Consider the following 21,482-nt stretch of genomic DNA (forward strand, 5'->3'; position numbering starts at 1 on the left):
GGGAATGTGCTGGTCTGACACAAGAAATAGATGCAGCATCGATCTAATAAAATCTGAACTTCAGGTGAAAATCAATTTGGACATAGGCTGTCAATCTTTTTATAGTTTCGTAAAACAAAATAAAAAACTCTTGCAATGTGCAAGAAGTGACAAGAAATACACTTTTAGACATCAGTGTTGAAAACAAAAGATACTCAGCTGGTGTCGTGTGGTCTGAAGGATTTGATTATGGGCATATTGCCATGTGAGCTGAATTAGACACAGCATTAATATTTCAGCAACATTATATTTGCAATTGACTGTTTTGTAAGTTTTATATTTTCAAAAATATATTTATAGTAATATATCTCTGTTATTTAAGAAAAAAAGTGGATTTGTTTGCGGTTTATTATATATGGTTGGTTACTAGTTTATACCTAGTTTCTAAAAGTTCTTGCTCATTGAGAAAACAATAAAAATAATCTGTTAATTTATTGCAACTTGTTCTGTTTGTTTTTTTCTGTTTCTGAAGAGATGTCTAACACATTTAAAAGTATGACCTGTGATTGTGTGCAGGGCAAATACTGAACAATGCACAGGCAGATATGTTTATAGCAACCTCAAGCATAACTTTGATGCCGTGAAACTTTCCAGAGTAAGTGATGTACAAAGTACGCCGTTGTCACTAAGTGACTTAGTTAAAGCATTTACACATTGCATACCACCTGTCTAAACTGGTTACCGCTGTTTGCTTTTTTTCCCTAAAAATTGCCAAAAAAAGTATCAAAAACCATCTTTTTTGGGCGGGTGCGGGGGAGGGGGGGGGAGGGGTGTCCCTTAATGGCCATTTGAAATTGTGGTCACCCTAATCCGTACCAGGTCAGCAGGAACCCTATACCAGCATGACAGTATTTTATAATTTGTCTCTTGCATTTTAGAATCTGCAGAGCTGGAGTGGGTAAGCTGATATAGGTGTGCCAGCTAAGGTTCGGTAAATGTCCGATGACCCTAGCAGTTGGTAAAGGTCTGAGACCATGTGTGTGGTAGGCTCGTCTGCTATGAATAGGTCCTCAAAGTGTGTAAGTAATGTTATGTCTCTTATGGAGCTGCCGTGTACCTCAAAAAAGTGGTGTAATTGTCTGTACCTTCAGAAATTCATCTGGGGCCCTCCCGGTCAAGCCGTCAGGGATTCAAAAGGTATAATTTTGCCATTCTTCAACAGTTTCCCACAGCTGGCATTCCCATCATCTATCCAAGTTCCAAAGAAATTCTTATGTTCTCCAAGGGGAAGCAATTTTTTTATAGTATAAACTATACATTTATTTGGCAATTAACCAGTTCCGGACCAGCCGCCGCAGTTATACTGTGGCAGGTTAGCCTGCCTGCGTGAAATCCCGTAGCTATACATTCCACACATAGATGGCTGGGGGGCGTTCACTCGCCCCCCGGCCGCGACGATCGGATTCAATCAGGAACCGCTCAATCCCAAGGCCCAGGCCAGTGATTTCTGGCCTGGACCTGGTGATCACTCCTGACAAATGATATCTTTCCCCTGTTTGTGTAACTGTAAACACTGACAGGGGAAGTGATTTCATCTCTCCTCATGTCGGTCTTTTCATTCCAGACCGAGAGGAGAGAGCATCTAAAAGTGAGTTACACAACACTACACTGACACCAGGTCACGTAGGCACATCATTTCACCCCCAATCACCCCCCAGTTAACCCCTTCACCACCTGTCACTGTGTCACCCAGTACAGCAATCCGATTTTTTTGATCACTGTAGTGGTGTCATTAGTGACACTTATCAGTGTTAGGGTAATTAGTCTTAGGCCCAGATAGGTCTAGGGACCCCCTAACCCCCCTCACTAAAGGTTTAACCCCTTGATTACCCTGTCACTTGTGATCACAGTATAAGTGTCATGGGTGATGCAGTTTAGCTAGTTATGTTTTTATAGCGTCAGGGCACCCGCCGTATTTTACCCAATAAAGGTTTATACCCAATAAAGGTTTATTCCCCTGATCACCTGGCGGTTGATCAAAGTCAGGTTTTAGCATCAGATAGGGTCTGCGTCACGCCAGGCAGCATCAGATTAGTGCCAGTACTACTAACACCCACATACGTACTATACAGGCCTCCCTTAGTAGTAAAGTGTCTGAACAGATCGATATGTGATCTGATCAGATCTATACTAGCATTCCCAGCAGTTTAGGGTTCCCAAAAATGCAGTGTTAGCGGGATCAGCCCAGATACCTGCTAGCACCTGCGCTTAGTCCCTCCGGCCAGCCTAGCCCAGCCCACCCAAGTGCAGTATCAGTCGATTGTGTCCATGAATATAACCTTAACATGGGAGGGGTGGACCTCAACGACCAGTTGTTATCACCATACCTAATTGCCCGTAAGGCCAGAGGCTGGTACAAAAAAGTGTCTGTATACTTATTTCAATTGACTCTGCAGGAATGCTTATGTGCTATATAAAGCTTCAGGATGAACTGGATCCCACATGTGGTATCCCCGTACTCAGGAGAAGCAGAAGAATGTATTTTGGGGTGTAATTCCACATATAACCATGCCATGTGTGAACAATATGTTATTTAGTGAATAATTAATGCGGGCTAATGGCGCTACCTCAAATATATATATTCAAAATATTAGGATTATTAAAATAACCATTAGTGGCCCTAGATACCTAGATACCTTCTTGAAACCGTTGGTGCTGAAGGGAAAATCCTATTTGAGGGACAGTGCCCAGCTTATAGAACTACTGAGCAATATTAAAGGCACAGAAAAGTATCTACTAGCAACCATAGATGTAAATTCATTATACACTAGTATCGCGCAGGAGGATGGTATAACAGGAGTGGAAAAAGCCCTATATGAGCATACGAATATGAAACAAGAACAAGTGCAGTATATCATTGAGGGCTTAAGGATGGCCATGGCCTGTAACTACTTTTGGTATGGACATCATTATTATGTACAGACCATAGGAGTTGCCATGGGTGCACGTTATGCACCAAGTGTTGCCAACCTTCTTATGAACATGTGGGAAGAGGAGCACATATATTTGAAGAACATACCCCAGATAAAACTCTTCCGGTGATACATTGATGATCTTGTGATCCTATGGGATGGTACTCCAGAAGCATTTGAGAGATTTCTAGCAAGCCTGAATAACAACAGATATGGTTTAACCTTTAGTGGGAAATACAATGAGCAGAAAATAGAGTTTCTGGACTTAGAAGTTTTCAAGAGAGATGATGGCCTTCATACTAAAACCTTTTTTAAAGAAACGGATAGGAATAGCTATATTCCAACTTCAAGCTGTCATCATCCAAAATGGAAAGCAAATATCCCAAAGGGGCAACTCCTAAGGATAAGGAGGAATTGTAGCTCACTGGAGGATTTTTCTTTCCAAGCAGATAAGCTAGTTGCACAATTTGTGGAAAAGGGATACAAACATGAATCTCTAGTTAAGATTAAAAACGAAGTTGGAAGCATAGATAGGAACACCTTAATGAAGAAATCTAAGAAGGAAAAGCAGAAATTTGATCTGGCATTTATCACTGGATACAATACACAATACCACGTAATAGAAAAAATAGTGAAAAGATACTGGCCCATTCTCCAAGAGGACAAAGTTCTATCAACGATCCTCCCAAAAAAAACAAAAAATTCATCTATAGGAGAGCCCCCACACTACGTAATCTGTTAGCACATAACGTGATTGATGGTCCTAAACCTATTAAATTTTTAGAGGAACTGAAAGGTTTCTACAAATGCAACAAATGTTTGGCTTGCAGGGTTAGTAAACCCCAACCTCGAAGGAAAAAAACTTTTAGATCTAAAATAGATCATACAGAATACAAAATTAGAGAACTTATTACGTGCCGGAGTACACACGTGACATATGTGCTGGAATGTCCCTGCAATCTGCAATATGTGGGCAGAACCACCAGACCATTGTATATACGAATAAGGGAACATATCAAGAACATCAGAAAGGGGTTCCCCAATCATAATGTATCAAGGCACTTTGATTTATTTCATCAACGAGACCCCTCAAACTTAGTATTCTATGGAATTGATTGTATAAAACAAAATTGGAGGGGAGGTAATATGACCACCCTTATTTCACAGAACGAGACCAGCTGGATATATAGATTAAATACCTTAGCCCCAAAAGGGTTAAATATTGACATAGATCTTAAAGCGGAGGTCCACCCTAAAGTGGACCTTCTGCTCATCGGAACCCTCCCCCCCTCCAGCGCCACAATTGGCACCTTTCAGGGGGAAGGGGGGTGCAGATACCTGTACAGTACAGGTATCTGCACCCACTTCCGGGATAGCTCCCTGCGGAAAGGGGCGTAGATTACGCCCCTTTCCGCAAGTGCCCCGCTGCCTGCTGGGAAACACACAGATCCCAGAGGCAGCGGGGACCGTCCTTATTGCGCAGCGCGGCTTGCGCATGCGCAGTAGGGAACCGGGAAATGAAGCTGAAAGGCTCCACTTCCTGATTCCCATACCCAAGATGGCGGCGGCAGCACCCGAGAGACGATCTAGAGATCGGCTTCGGGTGCCGACATCGCGGGCGCGCTGGACAGGTAAGTGTCACTATTTTAAAAGTCAGCAGCTGCAGTATTTGTAGCTGCTGGCTTTTAAAAAAAAAAAAAAAAAAACGTGGAGTCCCGGCGGACTCCCGCTTTAATTGTTTTATAGCAAACCCATAAAAGGAAGGGGGGATGGATTATATATAAAAATGTGTCTTAAGCTGGTTGTGATGAAAAAAGTTTTTCCGAGCATTGGGCTTCTATGTATGAGTAAAATTCCCAAAGGAGCTTTACAAGATAGTATCTGGTTCATCTGAATGGTGAAAATCGCCCCTTTAGACCTTTATAAGGTAATTTCTGAGTTGGACAAGTTTAAATTAACAGCAAATGTGGTCCAACATTGATAGTTATTAAGGGCAATAAGTTAAATGGCGAAAATCACCTTTTCAGACGTTTTACAAGGTAATATCTGAGTTGGACAAGTTTAAATTAAAACTAAGATTAACAGCAAATGTGGTTTAACGCTGATAGTTGTTAAAGGTAATAAGTTTTAGGTATACTATGGAACATTAGGTAAATGTAAAACATAGGACCTGAAATTGTAAGTGAGGCAGGATATGAAGATAATGACCCTGCAATAACAGCGGGATATTTTACCTGTCCCGTATACCTAACATCTATAATTATTTATAAAACAGTTTTTCCACCGGAGTTTTACAGGGTAATATCTGGTTTGGGGAAATAAGAAACAATACCCTTGAGGCTTGAAAAGGACACTAAGTAAATATTTAGATTAATTATGTGAGCCCTATAATAAAATAAGAGGGATAGATAGAATGTAAATATAATTTTTTTTTTATTAGAAATAGGTTTGTAGCACGGGAAGCATATAAGGTTAATAAGAATATGATAAAAATAGAAAGCAGTCTGTTAGTGTTCTCACCCTTTTAGCCTCTTTTAGTGGTTCCTATTTTGTTGTTAAGACCATTTAACCACTTGCTTACTGGGCACTTAAACCCCCCTCAGTCACAGACCAATTTTCAGCTTTCAGCGCTGATGCACTATGAATGACAATTGCGCGGGCATACAACACTGTACCCAAATGAAATTTTTATCATTTTTTCCCACAAATAGAGCTTTCTTTTGGTGGTATTTAATCACAGCTGGGAGTTTTATTTTTTGCTAAACAAACAAAAAAAGATGCAAAAAATAAAATAAAAAAATCATGTTTAACAGCTTAAGGACCGCCGTATTGCCATTGTACGTCATCACAATGGCACAGGCAGGCACAAGCACATAGATGTACGTGCCTGCCTTCCAGCGGGTGGGGGGTCAGATCGGACCCCCTCCCGCTGGATACGGCGGTCCGTTTCCCTACGGGAGCGATCCGTGATGAGGGGATGGCCGTTGGTTTCTGGCCACCCCCTCTGGATCGCTCCTGACCAATGACGTACTTCCTCCCACTGTGTATTGTTTACACAGGAAGGAGGACGTGATGTCATTCTCCTCGGGGCAGTCTTTTTGACCGGACTACGAGGAGAAGACACAAAGTAAGTGCACCAAAACACTACACTGACACATAGGTACACATAGGTACACAACCCCCCCCCGATCCCCCCCGATCGCCCCCCGATCCCCCGCCCTCCCTCCCCCCCCAGTCACAGTGTCACTGATTGCATTGATCATTTCTTTACTGATCAATGCATTGAGGCCGCGTACACACGGGCGGACTGTTCGTCCAACTTTGTCCGCTGAACAGTGTTTGGGCGGACAGTCCGCTCGTGTGTGGGCTTTCAGCGGACAGTTTCAGCGGACAGTTGGACGGACAAGGTTTTTCGGAAATTCCGTAAAACTGTCCGCTGAAACCTTGTTTCAGCGAACAGCCCGCTCGTGTGTAGGCTTGTTCGTCAAACAAAGTTGCGCGCATGCTCAGAAAGGATTTTCACGCCGAAAGCTATAATGCAGTGTATAGGACGTCGTATTTTTCGTCCCGTCGTACGTGCCGTTCACGTCATCGCGCACGGTTTCAGCAAACTGTTCGTCCGTCGTGTGTGGCCATGTCCGTCCATGCTAAGTTTGAGCGGACTGTTTGCCGAAACTGTTGGACGGACAAAGTTGGGCGAACAGTCCGCGCGTGTGTACGCGGCCTCAGTGTCAGGTGTAACACTTAAAACTGTCAGGGCAGTTAGTGTTAGGTCCAGGGTAGCCCCCTATCACCCCCCCAATAAAGATTTAACCCCCTGATTGCCCCTAGAGTTAACCCTTTCACCCCCTTTTGCCAGTGTCACTAAGCGATCATTTTTCTGATCGCTGCATCAGTGTCGCTACTGTCGCTAGGTAGCTAGTTATTTTTTTAGGTTCACCGCCAGGTTTTTATATCACTAGGTACCCTGATATACTCCCCAATAATGGTTTTAACCCCCTGATTGCTCCTAGTTAACCCTTTCACCCCCTTTTGCCAGTGTCACTAAGCGATCATTTTTCTGATCGCTGCATCAGTGTCGCTACTGTCGCTAGGTAGCTAGTTATTTTTTTAGGTTCACTGCCAGGTATTTATAGCGCTAGGTACCCCGATATACTACCCAATAATGGTTTTAACCCCCTGATTGCCCCTAGTTAACCCTTTCACCCCCTTTTGCCACTGTCACTAAGCAATCATATTTCTGATCGCTGCATTAGTGTCGCTAGTGTCGCTAGGTAGCTAGTTTTTTTTTAGGTTCACCGCCAGGTTTTTATAGCGCTAGGTACCCCGATATACTACCCAATAATGGTTTTAACCCCCTGATTGCCCCTAGTTAACCCTTTCACCCCCTTTTGCCAGTGTCACTAAGCGATCGTTTTTTCTGATCGCTGCATTAGTGTCACTAGTGTCGTTAGGTAGCTAGTTATTTTTTTAGGTTTACCGCCAGGTTTTTATAGCGTTAGGTACCCCCATATACTACCCAATAATGGTTTTAACCCCCTGATTGCCCCTAGTTAACCCTTTCACCAGCGATCACAGTATAAGTGTCACTGGTGACGCTGGTTAGCCAGTTAGTTATTTAGGTTCCCCGTCAGGTTTTTATATAGTGCCAGGGACCCCCATATACTACCTAATAAAAATTTGAACCCCCTGATTGCCCCTAGTTAACCCTTTTACCACTGATCACTGTATAAGTGTTACGGGTGACTCTGGTTAGTTTGCTTTTTATAGCATCGGGGCACCCACCATTTATTACCCAATAAAGGTTTAACCCCCTGATCACCCGGCGGGTGATATCAATTAGGTTTTAGGGTCAGGGTCTGCGTCGCCCCAGGCAGCGCTAGGTTAGTGCCAGTACCACTAACACCCACGCGCAAAGCATACACCTCCCGTAGTGGTATAGAATCTGAACAGATCAATATCTGATCTGATCAGATCTATACTAGCATCCCCAGCAGTTCAGGGTTCCAAAAAAACGCATTGTTAGCGGGATCAGCCCAGATACCTGCTAGCACCTGCGTTTTGCCCCGATCACTGTCACCTACAAAACACTAAACACATAACTGCAGCGATCGCAGAGTCAGGCCTGATCCCTGCGATCGCTAACAGTTTTTTTGGTAGCATTTTATATTTAAATCCGTAAGGCAGTGCTTGGTTTTTGGGGTCCCGTACGTGGCTAGGCTCCCAAAAAGTCCCCCACATGTGGTATCCCCGTACTCGGGAGAAGCAGCAAAATTTATTTTGGGGTGTAATTTGACTTATGCCCATAGCATGTGTGAGCAATATATCATTTAGTGACAACTTTGTGCAAAAAAAAAAAAAGTTTGTAATATTCCCGCAACTTGTGGCAAAATATAAAATATTCCATGGACTCAACATGCCTCTCAGTAAATAGCTTGGGGTGTCTACTTTCCAAAATGGGGTCATTTGGGGGGGTTTTGTGCTATTTTGGCATTTTATGGCCTTCTAAACTGTGATAGGTAGTGAGGAGTCAAATCAAAAATTTGCACCCTTAGAAATCCTGAAGGTGGTGATTGGTTTTCGGGGTGCCGTGTGCGACTAGACTCCCAAAAAGTCCCACACATGTGGTATCCCCATACTCGGGAGAAGTAGCGGAATATATTTTGGGGTGCAATTCCACATATAACCATGGCATGTGTGAGCAATATATCATTTAGTGACAACTTTTTGCAAATTTTTTTTTTTTTTTGTCATTATTCAATCCCTTAGGACAAAAAAAATAAATATTCAATGGGCTCAACATACCCATCAGCAATTTCCTTGGGGTGTCTACTTTCCAAAATGGGGTCATTTGGGGGGGGTTTGTACTGCCCTGCCATTTTAGCACCTCAAGAAATGAGATAGGCAGTCGTAAATTAAAAGCTGTGTAAATTCCAGAAAATGTACTCTAGTTTGTAGACGCTAGAACTTTTGCGCAAACCAAAAAATATACGCTTATTGACATTTTTTTTTTTACTAAAGACATGTGGCTGAATAAATTTTGCCCTCAATGTATGACTAAAATTTAGTTTATTCGATTTTTCTTATAACAAAAAGAAGAAAATATATATTTTTTTTTCTAAATTTTCGCTCTTTTTCCATTTATATCGCAAAAAATAAAAATCGCAGAGGCAATCAAATCCCATTAAAAGAAAGCTCTATTTGTGGGAAGAAAAGGACGCAAATTTCGTTTGGGTGCAATATTGCATGACCGCGCAATTACCAGTTAAAACAGCGCAGTGCGAAATTGGAAAAAGACCTCTGATCCTTAAGGTGTTTATTGGTCCGGGGCTGAAGTGGTTAATAGTTTGTTATAAAATTTTGCAAACAGGTAATTTTTCTCCTTCATTGAAGTGCGCTGATGAGGCGGCACTGATAGGCTGCACTGGTGGGCACTGATAGGCTGCATTGGTGGGCACTGATAGGCTGCACTGGTGGGCACTGATAGGCATAGTTAAGGCGGCACTAATAGGCACAGATAAGGCGGCACTGATGGGCAAAGAAGGGCACAGATAAGATGGCACTGATGGGTGGCACAGATGGGTGGCACGGATGGGTGGCACTAAGGGGCACTGATAGGCACCACTGATAGATGGGACTGATGGGCACTGATAGGTGGCACTGATAGGTGGCTCTGATACGTGGCACTGCTGGGCACTGATGGGCGGCACTGCTGGGCACGGATATGTGGCATTGGGGTGCAGCACCTTTGTTGAGGCAGACTGTGGGCACTGCTGGGTGGCACTGCTGGGTGGCACTGTGAGCACTGCTGGGTGGCACTGTGGGCACTGCTGGGTGGCACTATGGGCACTGCTGGGTGGCACTGACAGGGGGGACACATTTTTTATTCATGTGGCAAAGCAGGGGGCAGGTGGGCACTGGCAGGGGGCAGGTGGGCACTGGCAAGGCTGGCCGTGATCGGGACTGATGTCCCGATCACGGCCGCCGGTGATCGGCTTTTTTTTTCTCCTCGCGCTGTCAGCGCGAGGAGGAATAATAGCCGATTACCGGCTCTGTTATATCACATGATCAGCTGTCATTGGCTGACAGCTGATCACGTGATAAGGGGTCGGGATTGACCTCTTGCACGGATCGGTGATCAGGCGAGTCTCGTAGACTCGCCGATCACAGAGCGCGCCGCGCGCGCCCCTCAAGGGGCGCGCAGGCCGCTCGTGCACGGGACTACATCAATAGACGTAGTCCCAGAAAAGGAGATCCGCGCTGTAGCCGTCATTCGGCTATAGCGCGGGTCTCAAGTGGTTAATAATACTGTTAATATGGCAAATACATAAAGAATGAATTTACCCTCTCTCTTCATGACATCCCTAAAATAACTTATTCGTTCCAAATAATGTGATCTAGGAGTTAGGTAAACAAATTCGCCCCGCCCGCAGTAATGTAATTGCTTTAAAGCTTAGGAAGGAGGTGGAGATAAATCGTGCCCCCCACCCTGGCTGTGGATTGGTTGATGTCCGGGAGTGGGAGGGATGGCCGCCTTCAAAGACGTTAGTGTGTGTGTGCGTAGTATCGCTGCTGAAGACGTCTCTGACGAAACGCGTACAGCGTCATTACGCACACTACGTCACTTCCGGCTCGCCTGACCCATTGGAGCGCAGCTGGAACGCACGCCGCTCGCTCGAGGGGGGTCTGTTTCGTTTTGGCAAACCGGCGACTTTTCCTGTCTTTTAGCGCTAAGGCGCCAAGGATTTTACAAAATATAATCATTTTTTTACTAAGCTTTAATTTATTAGTTTGAACTCATTCCGTAATAGCCTTAACATCTTGGTAAGCGGTTTCCCTGGGGATGGAACACTTCTAGAGAGTGGCACTCTGGAGGATATGTTAGTCCAGCTCCCCATTCAATAAGGAGTGAAACTGCTTTTCAATAGGCTTTACATGATGGATTTATGAGATGTACTTTGTATTGTTTTTTTATATTTCTGTAAAAAAAAAATTTCTGTTTAAAATTTTTTTTTTAACTTTTTATATTATTTTTGCAATAAAAACATATATTTTTTAAGTAATGGCTATAGTCCTCCCACTATTTTCAATATAGCCCTGAAAAGAGTATAATATAATGTGGCAATAGCCTGCTCCTCCCCCCCCTCCAACAAAAAGGTTTTTTTTCTGGATACCCGAAATACTACACCATGAGAGTTGTTTTTTTTCCCCTTTGAGGAACTACCACCGGATACAAGATTGTTTTCTTCCCTTATAACGAACAAAACCCTGTGGAGGATTTTGGAAGACAAAGCCGAGCGGTGGAATCCCCAACAATAAAGTGGAATACAGCCTACATGCCCATAACCCCTTAGGGGGTGCGTGGATCTGGTGAGTGGGGACCCATGAGGGGGAATGAGCACGGTAGTCACCAATAAGCATTCATGATTACAAAAGTCACCTTCTTGTCTCCTGAAACAGAAAACTTGCACATTTGTGGACATTTAGGCCGGGTTCACACCGCTGCGATGCGGGAACGCCGCGAATCCGTGGCGTTTTCCCGCATCGCATTACTCCCGCCGGCAGTTCACACTGCCCTATGCGGACGGCTGGGAGTGTCAATGATATGTTAATGACACCCCCAGATCCGTCCGCATATCGCAGTGCGATCTGCCGACTCGCACAGGAATCGGATCGCATGGTGTGAACCCCCATGCGATCCGATTCTGTTGCGGACCAAAAAAAGGGTCCCGTGCGAGTTTGCTGCGGGAGCGATGCGAATTCAGCCATACTATCTGTATGGCTGAACTCGCATCGCTACGGAGATCGGATGTGATCTGCACTGCAGTGCGGGTGCGAATCACATCCGGATCTCCCCCCGCAGCAGTGTGAACCCAGCCTTAATAGAAGAATTATTGTGGACTATTCTTGCTATTTTTGTTACTTAAAACTGGTCTAGGTTTTTCACGTTTTTTTTTTGTTTTATGGTTCTTTTGCTTTGTTTTTGTTTTTTTTTTTTAGTTAAATTTTAATTAATTGGGTCCTTAAGCTGTTACACTTCCCATGTATGGGGAATTTTTTTCCTAGGATTTCACAAATTTTGGAATTTATTTTGCACTAATTTGTATATCTTTCACATATAATTGGTACACAAAGATTAATTATTCCGTGTGCAATATTAGGGGAAATAAGGTTTTCCTCCCTGATACACACCCCGTTATTGGGGTTTAGATATCACTAATTTTTTTGGATTAAATATTAAGCGATTGCTTTAGTTTAACCTACACTAGTTCACATAAGGTGCATTAAATATATCTGGATATATTCTAGGCCTGAGGGCCACTAATGGTTATTTTAATAATCCTAATATTTTGAATATATATATTTGAGGTAGCGCCATTAGCCCACATGAATTATTCATCTTATAACACGAGCTGTTGATTATAGCCCGTGTACTTTAGGGAGGCAGCAACCTCTTGATAAAGATAAAAATAAAAACTAATAAATAAATAACCTTTTTTGGTAGTGCGATATTTATCTTCCTATCTATTGTGTTCTATTCCACAAGCGCGGCTCCTTTCTGTATAATTGTTTAATATGTTATTTAGTGACAACTTTGTGTAATTTTTCAATCACTTGTGACAAAAAATAAAATAATCAACAGGCTCAACATGCCTCTCATCAATTTCCTTGGGGTGTCTACTTTCCAAAATGGGGTAATTTGGGGGGGATTTGTACTGTCCTGCCATTTTAGCACCTCAAGAAATGAGATAGGCAGTCATACACTAAAAGCTACGTAAATTCCAGAAAATGTACCCTAGTTTGTAGACGCTATAACTTTTGCGCAAACCAATAAGTATACACTTATTGAGATTCTTTTTACCAAAGACATGTGGCTGAATACATTTTGGCCTAAATGTATGACTAAAATTGAGTTTTGTGGATTTTTTTAATAACAAAAATTAGAAAATATTTTTTTTTCCGAAATTTTCAGGCTTTTTCCATTTATATTGCAAAAATTAAAAATCGCAAAGGCAATTAAATACCATCAAAAGAAAATTCTATCTATGGGGAAAAAAGGACTCAAATTTCATTTGGGTTCAACATTGCATGACCGCGTAATTACCAGCTAAAGCAACGCAGTGCCAAATTGTAAAAAGTGCTCTGGTCATGGAGTAGCCAAATCCTCCGGGGCTGAAGTGGTTAAGGTAACTGCTGAGGAACAGGAAGTATTGATGTGCAGCCAAGGAAAGTGTCCCAGCAGCACAGTGATTGCGAGAAAAAAAAACAGTACCCTTGGATCTTGTAAACAAAAGGACCCTGTAATTCCCTTAAAAGGCCACTAGAGGCAGCCAGCAGCCATATTAAGAGGAGTAACGAAGCTCGTCAAGCTGCAACTATATGTTTTGAAGGTAGAGAAAATTCCTCATCCCTTTTCCATTGTAAAAGAAGACATCAGCATATTTTCCAATAGGAGGTTGCCAATGGCAACAGGTGGCAACACAGCATATGGAATACAGCAGGATCTTCCACAGTTCAGGGATAGATAAAGGTTAACTAGAAAAACACCTGGGTTTACCATGGGCACAGTTCTTCAGTGGGTTACTTGAGAGGAACACAGTAGGCACAACAGGTGCAAAATAGCAACTTGGTGGTGCACATAGGTGGTGCACATAGGCAATGGTTTTAGCCGGTAACGACCCTGCACAGGTAATCAGCAGTCCAGAGCAGTCACCCGACCCAAAAAGGACTCAAAGCCTACAGACTCCCGCAGGGCATTGGGAAAAGGATGTAGAGCTCACCTCTCAACGGTGCGGTGGCCAAGATTCCAGCCAGGAGGATGCATCTCTGGGTGATGTAAAGAAACTGGTAGTTTTGCCATCTTGGACCCGCAGCCGGGCCAGAAAGAGGACACTGTAGCGAATACCCCAGGTATGCATGGCAGCTTTAACCTGGTCAAAGGATTGCCTCAGCTTCTGTGTCTCTACCAAATAATATGGGAAGATTCAAAGTTTAGTGTTCTGGTAGTCCAGATCCCTCTGTAACCTGGCAGCTCGGAGCACCTCATCCCTGTCTCTAAAGATTAGGGTGCGTGGCCGGGTCCCCAGGGGCACAGGTTTGGGGGGAATACGGTGGGCTCTCTCCACAGCATAGAAAGGTGAGAACTGGGCCGCAGGCAGGAGAGTATGCAGCAGCTTCTCCACAAACTCCATCGGGTGGGGACAATCCACCCCTTCTGCAAGGCCCACTACGCAAAGATTGTTCCTCCGGTTTCGATTTTCTGCATCTTCAGCCTTGTATTCCAGGGCATGGATCTTGGTGTGCAGGGAGCGGAAATCAATGGAATGGCCTACAACAGTGTTCTCCACATGCCCCAGCCTTTGCTAAGCAGAGAACAGCCTGGATCTCACTTTGTCCATGTCCTGCCTGAGTAGTCCCACATCCAGCTGCACAACATCCACTTTGGATGTTAGAGTAGTGGTAGAAGCCTGACAGATGGCTATCGCCGCCAGGACTTCAGCCAGGCCCGGCGGTGTAGAAGAGATTTGTCCCCCCTGCTCAGTCTGGGATGCCATATTGGCAAAGGAGCGTGCAGATCTATCCACACGGTCCCCGCAGGCCAGAAATTATTCCTCCAGTATAGGGGGAAAGTGGAGCCTCTTACCCTATCCTTTAGTTGCCCCAGAGGATCGATGTCGCATGTGGGTGTCAGCAAGCTATCAACAGGCGATATTGGAGCTGGATGGCAGGAGATTGGCCCTGCTTAACAGCAGAGCTCCAGCACAGACATCCACTCAGTGTGCCATCTTGGCCACGCCCCCATGGTTGTTGTTTTTGTAGTTATTATATTTTTTGTATTCGACTAGCTGAGATTGTAATGTGTTGTATTGTAACCAGAGATATGCGAGCCCTGTGCACTGTGTTGCTTTATCTCTTGGCCAATGAGGTGCTGATTGGCCCAACTGGTTCTCCTTTCCTGTCGATGTGGGGGTGGTGCCTGGACTGGTTTTTACTCCAGCGAGTGTGTGGTCCCTTATGCAGGACACTGTGGACACCTTGCAGTCTATCTGCCGTCCACTAGCTGTCACTGGGTTGACTTCATGTGATGACAATATCCTGTATTGCCCAGGGTGGCCAATGGATTGGATGTTGTCAGCTTTCCATGGCAACCCTCATGAGACACTACGTATGTGCTGTTTTCGGCACATGTGCAGTATGGGATTGGGCCCAGTTATGTCACCGGCGGCTAGGCAAGAGCCAGGGCTATATATAAGGGGATGGGCTCCCCTAAAATTGTCACAGACCCTCTGGCAGTGATATGCGATCTTTAGGACCTGTTGCTAAGATAGAAACTTTGTAATTTCATTTTTTAAGGGACTTACCTGAATCGGTCACATAGCTGAATTCACTTATATGTATCTTACCATGGTTGTCCTGTTTTTCAATTATAGCTTTCCCTGAACTTACCCTTATTTCTCAGGCTATGAAACTATCAGCACATAAATTATAGCCTTACATGTTTTAATGGAATTGCACTTATTTGCTCCATGGATGGCTGGAACATTATATGCTTAGGATTATGACATCATTACAAGTGGTATATACATCTACCCTCGGGGCTGCTGTCATGATGTGCTGATTCAGGCTAATTTCAGGTGAGCTATGAAGTCCATCTATAGAGCCCAAGATGCCCACAATTTTTTAAGGGTTAATGATTATTAGTGTTGGGTGAACCTTTCAGGCCGAACATGAGTGCGGGCCAAACATTGGCTTTTCGCCCCATTCAGGGAATACCTGAATTTGCAGGGTGTTCGGTGGGTATTTGCACAGCGCATTCTGCACCCCAATTGGGCAAAGCTTTACCCAATCAGGGTGCAGTAAAAGCTGGTTGTTAAGGAGCAGGACTGGGTAGCCGGCCGTCGCGTACTTAACAACTGATGAGTCATCAGCTGTCAATGAGCTTCCCCGCTGACAGCTGAATAAAGAAAAAATTGCCGGTAAAAGAATCTTTAAAAAAAAAACAAAGGGCCTGGTATGGAGTGGGGGGGACTGCACGCCATTTTTTTTCTTTTTTTCCCCCTATAACCAGGGTCCCAGCAATTGCAACGCGAGTCAATTTAAATGAGAATTGACTCTTTTTGTTTTCTTTAGAAATGACATTTTTGCTGCAGCAGGTTCTATACATGCTGCAGATGCACCACTTTAGAGGCAGACTAAGGGGACCCTCCCTCGGAATATATATTTAAAGGAATTTTTCATTTTTATTGTTGCACTTTAAAAAATGTTTTTGAATTGATACATATCCCCCCAGGGCAGTACCCGGCCCCCATATCCCTTTTATGGCCATTTACTAGCATATAAGCCTTCAAAATTTGATACTTTTTCATTTTTTCCTGTTCGGCTCCAATTGACTTCAATAGGGGTTTCACCGTTTCGGTTAGAACTTCTCCCCTGTTCAGGAGTTCTGCTACGAACTGAACCCAGGAGTGTTTGGCCCATCTCTAATGATTTCTCTCTACTTATCTCTATATAGGTTTGGTTTTGACCAGCTAGTACTTTTGAAGGATTCCTATTTCTTTGATCAGGCACTTTCAGTGTACAATATTCTAGGATCCTTACATCTCCTTGGTGTGTATATAGAGTAATCTGTATACTATGTACAACGTCTGGTTGGCTACCCTTACAATGCTATATTAAAGCGGAAGTCTGCCGGGACTCCGCGTTTTTTTTTTTTTTTTAAAAGCCAGCAGCTACAAATACTGCAGCTGCTGACTTTTAAAATAGTGACACTTACCTGTCCAGCGCGCCCGCGATGTCAGCACCCAAAGCCGATCTCTCGATCGTCTCTCGGGTGCTGCCGCCGCCATCTTGGGTATGGGAATCAGGAAGTGGAGCCTTTCGGCTTAATTTCCCGGTTCCCTACTGCGCATGCGCGAGTCGCGCTGCGCAATAAGGATGGACCCGCTGCCTCTGGGATCTGTGTGTTTCCCAGCAGGCAGTGGGGGACTTTCGGAAAGGGGCGTAATCTACGCCCCTTTCCGCAGAGAGCTATCCCGGAAGTGGGTGCAGATACCTGTACTGTACAGGTATCTGCACCCCCCTGAAAGGTGCCAGTTGTGGCGCCGGATGGGGGGAGGGTTCCGATGAGCGGAAGGTCCACTTTAGGGTGGACCTCCGCTTTAAGAAATACATATATCAAACAGAGCTTATCAGCCCTCACCTTACCTGGATTCCAGACTGACCAGGGAGACCACCATATGTGATGTTCCCTTCCTGGATGGGTCTGTGTGAATTTTCGGGTGAGTGTTGCCCCCCTTCTCTTGTTTTCATTGGCCATATGAGTTTCTTGTACAGTACATGTGGTGATGCATTGCATATAGTGAATTTATTATGTGTGTGTATCTTGTGTGGACATGTGTATGTGTGTTTTATCATAAGTGTATACATACTGTATGTCTATACATGTTTTCTTGGTGTGCTATGATTTATGTCTTGTGCTCTGCAGATTATTACTTTCTTCTAAAACTCCTGAGGAAGCGGTTACCGCGCAAAACATGTTGGCAGGAAGGCTGGACTAACATCTATTCTAGATTCCTTACATTTGTGGGGGGACTATATGAAGACATCCAGTCTTTGAATGGGTTTAGTTCCCTTTACTTTTTTTTTTATATTATTACATTTTGTTGCTGGTGTGTGATGTATTTATTAATGATTTTGTATAACTTTTGTAATAAACATAATGATTTTACACTGTATTTAGTGTAGTGAGTTCCATGGTACCATGAAAGTCATCAGTGCCTCAAAACATTTCTATTTCTAACCTTCAACTTATACCAGAAGTGACCCCCAGACTCTGGTGTGTAGAAAAATGGCCGATTACAGCTATTCCCCCAACCCCCGCAGCTAGCACCATTCCTATTTTCTATTGGCTACAGTTAGTGCCCTCTCCCCTCTGCAGATCTCTGACATCTCTTCTGATCCTCCATGGGCTTCCATCACCACGTTTCCTCTGATCCCCCCTGTGTCTATTGATCCCCCCTCCCCCATGTGCTTTATGTATATGTACAGCTGCAGGGCGAGGAATGTCTCCTCCGCTTATGATTGGCTGTCTGTGATGCACCAACACACATGAGAATCCTTCACACTAGCAGTCGGGGGGTGGTATAACCCCCTGGTTGAGCCCAAAACTGCTCCCCCTTTAGCTGCAGAGTCAGCAGTCAGGGGTGAACACATGTTGTGGCCTCAAAGCAAAGCTGGTACCCCTTTATTGCATTCGGCAGATACCACCACCCACCAAACATGACCCATTCATAGATTTCATAGGATCTGGTTCCCATCACATGATTCTGATTGCAGCTTCCAGGTCGGTCGTGCCCAGAGGAACCCTTCCCCCGGACTCTACAGTAGATAGGGACACTCTGCCACCACCCCATATCCATGTGCAATGCACACAGTTGCAGGGTGGTGGCGTTGCTTTAAGGGGTTAAAACGGGTGGTGAGGAGGTGAGATATTGTCAAACACCTCTGAAAAGTGATCTGAGTATGGAGCACTTTTCCAAGGAGTGTCAGTCCCTGCCCCTAGTGTGAATGAGCCCTAAAGCTGCCCATACATGGATGGAAATTCAGCCTGTTCAGCGGGGATCGGCTCGATGTCGATCGGTGTGCGGCCGTCCCTGCTCAGCAGAAGTCAATCATTAGAACAATTTCTATAAAAAGGGGCGTGTTGTAAAAATTTTCTCAATCCCAACTGGCTGCCGCCATTGGTCAGTGTAAGTCGCCTATTTACAGATCTGTGTTCCTTCAATTCTCACTGGTTTACAAAAAAACACAAAAATTTACAAATTTGTTATTTATTAGCTCAATACAGGTCCATGTTCTAGAATTAGAAGGAATTTTGTAAGTTATGTTGTATTTGTATCCGCTAATAATGATTTTCCCGTATTTTCAGCAAAAATATTATTTTGATAAACATTTGCGCAATTATCATGTGACTTAAATCTAAAAATCGAATAAATCAAAAACCTAAAAATCTGTATAAGTGATATAATATAAAATCATTAGTTATAAAAGTGATCCCATAGAATTCTATTGGTGATCCATTCTATGGGGACACATTATATTAGGATCCATTATAAAAGTGATATAATATATGATATAATAATGTAGATACACTTATCAATCACACATGATGACAGGGATATGTGATGGAAAAGAATGACACAATCTTCAAACTTATTATATTCTTATTTCTACTACATATTGTAATCTTATATTATAGATAGATAGATAGATCTGGTCTTAAAGGGCCAGTACACCTCCATCTGTGCCTCCCATAAGTCATGTTACACTCTGCGCTCTGTCTCAGGTCCAGCACTCTATACAATGTCCCCTCTCTCTATACATAATGATCATGTACTGGGAGGAGCCATAGGAAATAATGCCCCGCCCCTTCTGTAAGTAATGCAGCAGCCGTACACCCCCTATAGCAGGGGTCTCAAACTGGCGGCCCCCCAGCTGTTGCGAAACTACAAGTCCCATGAGGCATTGCAAGGCTGACAGTTACCAGCATGACTCTGTCAAGCAGAGGCATCATGGGACTTGTAGTTCTGCAACAGCTGGAGGGCCGTCAGTTTGAGACCCCTGCCCTATAGAGTCTCCATGTACATCCACATTCAGAGCCGGAGAAGTGTACACTGTTATATTGCAGTCTATAAAGAACAGTAAGTACATCTCTCCAGGTAAGTACTGCACACCTAGATCAGTGCACCCCATCACCTCTTACCACTGAACATAGTCATACTGACTGAGGAACCTTTGGTCAGCCCAGAGGCGGGATACAGAGACTCCGCCCACTTTGTTCTTTCAGGATAAAGTGGGAGGTTCTCTTGAAAACCCACCAACCCCCCCTATATATTCTCCTTTGCTGTTCCCCAATATGTTGTTGCTCCCTCAAAGCCCTTGATAGGTTCCCAATTTCCAGGGTATGAGGGATCATGTGATCTTCTCCCAGCATACAATGTTCAGGTCTAAGCAGCCAATCACCAGGCTTGAATACTGTCACATGAGGGAGGGGGAGGGGTGACATCATCAATCCTGTGTAAGCTCTGACATATTCCAACATGGAACCTACATGGGGGGGAGATGGAGCAGCAGAGGAGAGCAATAATGGGGAATATAAAGGGGTTGGGATGGGCCCTGAGTGGACAAGTGACAGAGTTCCTTTGATACCCTTTGGGGTCCCAAAACAATGTGATATATTTGTGTCTCAAAAAATAAATAAAGCCTTATATAGGATCCCTAGGTATTGAGACACACTTGGGGCCCAAGACAGACTCCTTTAGCACCCAAGCCAAAAAATCAAAGTGTCCCCCCATGAGCTGTGAACTATAGGGGTATAGGTTGAAGGTTCTGCCATTTTTGTGCCCCCATCCCACTGAAGTACCCAAGATGGCCGCCTCTTCTGCAACTCGGCCCTGCCACCAGACCCTTGGAAATGTTTGGGAGCTCCAGGCAATGTTAGATTTTTTAGGCTTCCAGAGAATGGGACATATTTGTGCCCCCAGGGACTGGGGCAAATTTGGGGAACCCTAGAGAATGTCACATACTTGTGTTCCCAAGCCATATGATATATTTGGAGCCCCTAGGCAATGTGATATTTTTGTGGCCTCCAGACAATGTCATATACGGTATTTGGGCCCACGGCTTCCCTCGTAGGCTTTCAGAAAGATAAAGTAACAGATTAACCCCGTGTTCTCCTTTTTCCCATAATACATCTCTTCTTATTCAGCACAGTAGTACAGAGTGTGAGACACGGAGCAACCAATCAGATGGTGTGACTGTTAGCAGCACTGTGATGTATATTGGTGTTCAGCGTGTTCAGGGCCACAGAGGGGGTAGAACCGGCCCTCCTGTATGGGGTCTGGGCAGCTTTATGGTGCAGCCAGTTCAAAAAGCTGCTGATCCCAGGCAAGAGCCCCCACCATCTCCCCCACAGTGCAGATGACTTCTCTTTCTCTCCTTCCCACCAGCTGCTGCAGGGGGAGCCACAGGGGGATCGGTTTCAGAGACTGGCCCCCCACTGCTCTGATCACCCCCTCCTGTCCCCAATCTCCATTCCACACAGCTCTAATCCCATGGTGGCCCTCTTCTCCCCACAGCTCTGCCAGCTTCTCCTCCTCTCTCTCCCGCTGGCTGTAAGCTGCTGCGGGCACACAGGGGGAGCAGTAAATATGTCATATTTATCAGCCCCTTCTTTTTCTCAGTGAACACAGTGAGTGATTGATAATGATCACTTCTGTGTTTATTCAAAACTGAAGCATGATAAACTGTGCTTACTATGCTTCGGTTGGTGAATGAACAGTAAGCCTCTGTACAGAACACTTCCTGTTCATTCATTCCCGTCAAGCTTCAGCTCCAGAGAAAGAAGTGGGGATTTCTGTCCTCAATTTCTTCTTCTGCCTAAAGAGTGTATCATCAGAGGTCTGTATGGACCCCTGATATTCCACAAAAGCCCCCCCACCCCCCACAAGGCTGTTTAAATAATTTAAATAA

This window comes from Lithobates pipiens, unplaced genomic scaffold, assembly GCF_037356315.1.
Source record: "Lithobates pipiens isolate NorthernLeopardFrog02 unplaced genomic scaffold, aLitPip1_a1.2 Scaffold_8, whole genome shotgun sequence".
Classification (NCBI taxonomy): Eukaryota; Metazoa; Chordata; class Amphibia; order Anura; family Ranidae; genus Lithobates; species Lithobates pipiens.